We start from the raw sequence: 5,324 nt of genomic DNA, 5'->3' as shown, positions 1-5,324 counted from the left end.
TAACAGCCCCCCCTTGGGCCCCGACCCCTTTTAAGAGTCAAAGCTTTGATATTTGATCCCCCAAGATTTCGCTTACCCCAAGGTTCCCGCCCGGGGCGAATTTCAACCTGAAAAGATAAGGTTCGTTCTCGGAACGGCTGGCTTTCTTCTAACCACCTAACCTGTCCTTCTCAAGGCAGTCATACAAAAAGCAAACTACTTTGTTGCATGTTGCATACACAGATAGTTCTAGGCGTTCACAAAAATAGAAAACCTGTTGATGCACGGAGCAATTCTGCTATTTGTATGAACGCCGTTTAACTATTTATATATGCAACGTACAACACATCAAAATGATTAGTAATGGAGGAGTTGGAATTGGGAAAATATTAATAAAAGGTCGATTCCTACGTAAAAAGTTGTGAAAAATTCAAATGCTATAGGAGAGGAAGAGGGAGAGGGAGGGGGAGGGAGAGTTACAGAAGGCGACAAAAATAAAATCATAGTGGGAATTCAGAAAGGAGATAAGGAGGAATAAAGAAGGAGAGAGAGAGAGAGAGAGAGAGAGAGAAAAATGAGAGACGGAGGGAGAAGGAAGGAGAGGGAGAAAGAGAGCAGGTGTGAATGTATGTAAAAAAATGTAAAGTAGACTCAGATAGAAGACAAAATAACATGCGACTGTAAGACAAAGAACAAATAGGAAAAGGTAACCTGAGAGAGAAAGAGAAATACAAGTACACGAGAAAAAGAAAGAGAGAGAGAGAGACAGAAAGAAAGAGGGAGAGAGAGAAGGAAAAGTAATAGAGAAAGAACATAACAAGAGTAAAAGGGAGGAAGGAAGGGAGAGAGAGAGAGGGAAGTATAAGTACTTACATATGCAGCGAATATTATACCTAATTTTTAATATTATTATTTTTTACATTCCCCTGTGAGAGTGAGTGAGAAAGGGAGAGCGAGAGAAAGAGGAAGAGTGGGAAAGAAGGAAACAGAGGAAAGGGAAGGGAGAAAGAGAGAACGGGAGTAGAGAGATATCGAATCAAAATAAAATGTAATCTTCTTTCAGTCTAGAATCTCTAGGATTCTAGATCATTCCAAAAAACACTCTAAGGCCCACTGCTGGCCTCTAATGAACTCTGCTGGTGTAAAGGGACTTTTTATTCCAGCAGGATAAACAAGGTATATTCTATCCTAGCACAAAGCCAAAAGCTCATGTCAACATGAGACTGAAGGTCAACATAAAGGTGTGTCCAAATATACTCGACCGCTAGTCGATCGACGAGGTGTATCTATGTTGCCGAGGCAGTGTGGACGGTTCAGTCAGCATCGATCGACTATGTGTAGACAGTGTGAACACACCTTAAGACTGAAGTTACTCTTACCTGTATCAGATCGCCATACTGCGCTCCCCCGGCAGTAAAATTGAGGAAGCAAAGGAAGGGTAGTCTGTCCTCACGAGGCCTCCTCACTTCTATCTCGTAACTGGTGCCTATGTCCCCGTAGTAGGTGCGATTACACGCTGAAACGAGAAGAAAAATATTGAGAAATTAGGAAAAATATAGACGAAAAAAATTAAAAAATAATAAAGTATTATCTTTTCAAAAATTAAAAGGAAATGAAGGATTAGAGAAAGAGGGCAGGGAGAAAAATGAGAAGAACGATGAGAAGACGAAACGCGTAGGAAAAGACGGAGCAGAATAGCTCCCTCGCAGGCAACGCATTAATGTGTTTGTGCGCATACGTTTCTGCGTAGGAAAAGACGGAGCAGAATAATTAAGATCAAAAAGAAGATTAACACTCTTCTTTTTGGAGAGAAGAAGAACCAGGAAGAGGAGAAGGATAAGATCAAAAAGAAGATTAACACTCTTCTTTTTGGAGAGAAGAAGAACCAGGAAGAGGAGAAGGTGAAATCAAAAGGAGAATGAGAAAGAGGAAAAGGAGGAGAAGAAATAGGAGGTGTAGGAGAAGGAAAAGAAGAACCAGGAAGAGGAGAAGGTGAAATCAAAAGGAGAATGAGAACAAAGAGGAAAAGGAGAAAAAGAAATAGGAGGTGTAGGAGAAGGAAAAGAAGACCTAGGAAGAGGAGGAGAAAAAAGAGGGAAAGAAGAAGAAAGATTAGAAAGAGTCGAACAAGAAGGAGAAATACCGTGCATGTGAGAAACAGTAGTACTTTTTTGGAGTAGAAGGACTGTAGAGGAACCAAATAATACAATGTAATGAAGTAAATTTGAAAGGGTGAATATTTTTGAATTTAATACCATAAAACCTTCTTTAGAGGTAGATAGTTCATACTTCCATTATGTAATCCTAGAGGTATAGCTTTCCTACTAAAGTTAGATAAATACAGATATACCTACACAGATATAAGTAGATAAATACAGATATACAAGTAGATAAATACAAATATACACATGTCTATCTCTAGTTCTCTAGACTACTCCAAAGTCAGAGTCTAGAATTTCCAGATAAAGTAGTTTTTGCACATAAGTTCTCTCCAAAACCTTCATACTTGATATAACGTACATCATTTCCAGAGAAAGTTTATGATTTGAAACGACAAGTGGGGAAAGAGAAGAGGAGAAAGAGAGGAGGAGGAGGAGAAGGAAGATAAAGGGAGAGGAGAAGAAAGAGGAAAGGAAGAGAGGGGAAGGAAATGAGAAGGATAAAAGAAAAGGAGGAGAAAGAGAGGAGGAGAAGGAAGATAGAGGGAGAGGAGAAGAGGAAAGGAAGAGAGGGGAAGGAAGCAAGAAGGATAAAAGAAAGGGAGGAGAAAGAGAGGAGGAGGAGAAGGAAGATAGAGGGAGAGGAGGAGAGGGAAAAGAGTTAGAGGAGGGGGAGAGAAAATGAGGAGGAGAAAGGAAAGAAGAGGAGAAAAAGAGAGTGGAAAGGAAGAGGGAGGAGAGAGAAAAGGCTAGAAGAGAAAATTAGGGGAGAGAGAGAGAGAAAGAGGAAGAAAGACAAAAGAGAGGAGAGAAAATATAAAATAAAGGAAGGAAGAGGAGAAAATGAGGGAGAGGAGTGGGAGAAGAGAAAGGAGAACAAGAGAGAAGGGAGGAAGAAATGAGGAGAGAAAGAAGAAAGAGGGAGGGCGATAGAGGTTAGAGGGAGAAAGGTATTTCTGTGTTATTTAGAGAAAAGTTCCCAACGAGTTTTGGAAAAGGGAAAAAACTTTCGATTCCTTGTCTACAGGGTGTGTCAGTAGACTCGGGATCTAGAGATCAGTGGTTCGAGACTAGGTCAAGTACACAGAATTTATAGAGATATTGAGTGCTGCTGAAGTAATACCAATCTTTTAGATCAGCGGTTCCCAAACTTATTTCTATGCGGCCCCCTTTTTTTAAAGCTCCATGGCTCCTTTACTGTATTTTATGTGATATTCTCGGGGGTCTTGAAGTCCTTCACGGCCCCCAGTTTGGGAATTACTGTTTTAGACCTAGATATTTTTTTATTACTATCGGTATTACTGATGCTGACAGCAGCCATTTTGATGTTAGCGCGACTATTATGAAAGCCGGCAATATTTTCCTTCTTTTTTTTGCTCACCCTGTATTCACAAGTAGCTGTCATACGTTTGTATTTACACATGAGCCCGACAAGGAGGGAAAGACGAGAGAGAGAAGGGGAGGGGGGGGGAGAGAGAGAGAGAATGTCGGAGAAAGACAGAGAGAGAAAACAAAGTTTCTGGTAAAGTTTTTCGTTTTCTTATCTGACCGAGAGATATAGGAAGAGGAAAAAGGAAAGAGAGAAGGGGGCGAGAAGAGAGGGATAGAGAGGGTAATATACTCGTGCATATTTCAGACTTTATATTTTCTAGACATCTTTCTCTCTCTCTCTCTCTCTCTCTCACACACACACACACACCCTATTTTTTGATAGTTTCTTCTATCACCTTCTTAGAAACCTAGAAACCCATCAAATGAAATTAAAAACAAGAAAATGAAAAAAAGAGAATAAGATGGACAAAAACTGAGAGAAGAAAATTGAAAAGAATAAAATTATACCAAACACAATAAAAAGACAGATAATATTGTTGTAGTTCACACTTGAAGAAAAGGAGAAGAGGAAAAAAAGGAAATGGAAAAGAAGGGAAAGAAGAACTATTAAGAGGAGGAGGAGGAGGAGGAGAAGGATAAGAAGAATAAGAAAAAAAAGAAGAAGAAGCAGAAGGAAGAAAGAGCAACAAGAAAGAGAGGAAAAAAAGACCAAACACAATAAAAAGAGAGATAATATTGTTGTAGTTCACACTTGAAGAAAAGGAGAAGAGGAAAAAAAGGAAATGGAAAAGAAGGGGAAGAAGAACTATTAAGAGGAGGAGGAGGATGAGAAGGATAAGAAGGATAAGAAGAATAAGAAAAAAAGAAGAAGAAGCAGAAGGAAGAAAGAGGAACAAGAAAGAGAGGAGCGAAAAAAAAGGAGAAGGGAAGAAAGAGGAAATAAATAAAAACACCAGACAAATAAAGGAAACATTTCAAAGTTGAAACACTTAAAGTAGAGCATGAAGGTGTTGCATTATTAATTCAAATGAAACAGAGAGGTTTCATTGTTTTACTTTTATTTTTTCGTGCTATAAAAATGAAAATTATGGGGGACACTTTTTTTCACGAGTTGTTTTGTTGAACTTAATGCATTCAAAGCTTCAGGCACTTGTTGACTTAAATATAAAATGAATTATGTATTGAACACCCTGTAATGTATACAGATATATGTACTTACATAGTTTCCATTTAAATATAAAATGAATTATGTATTGAACACCCTGTAATGTATACAGATATAATGTACTTACATAGTTTCCATAGTCGTATACTTACATAGTTTCCACAGTCGTATACTTACACAATATCTATAGGTACCGGGGGGAAACTTCCCTTTCGGGGAAATGGAACCGATTCCGATAGAAGTGATGAGATCTACCTAGTTCTTCTGGTACACCCTGTAGATGGCCTTTTTAATTTTAACACATGGTGATAGTTCTCTACCTAGTTCTTCTGGTACACCCTGTAGATGGCCTTTTTAATTTTAACACATGGTGATAGTTCTCTCTCTCTCTCTCTCTCTCTCTCTCTTTTGGATTTTATTAAAGGTTTGAAAATATTGTCCCCTACCCCCAGAAAAAGAAGGTAAATAACTAATATGAATTCATACATTTAAATATTTTAAATAAATGAATGACAAATTGAGAGAGAAGACTACGAACGTCAACTGGTTAATTAAAGCTATTAAAAGCTTTCTGGTGAAATTCGCCCACAAAAAAAAAAGTTGAAAATACGTATTTGACAGAAAATGCGAAAAAATTGGATTTTTTTCTTTTTTTTTTATTAACTGATGATGGAAACGATATAAAAAAA

The sequence above is a fragment of the Diaphorina citri genome, unplaced genomic scaffold (assembly GCF_000475195.1).
Source record: "Diaphorina citri unplaced genomic scaffold, Diaci psyllid genome assembly version 1.1 scaffold1342, whole genome shotgun sequence".
Classification (NCBI taxonomy): domain Eukaryota; kingdom Metazoa; phylum Arthropoda; class Insecta; order Hemiptera; family Psyllidae; genus Diaphorina; species Diaphorina citri.
This window is presented reverse-complemented; position numbering follows the sequence as displayed.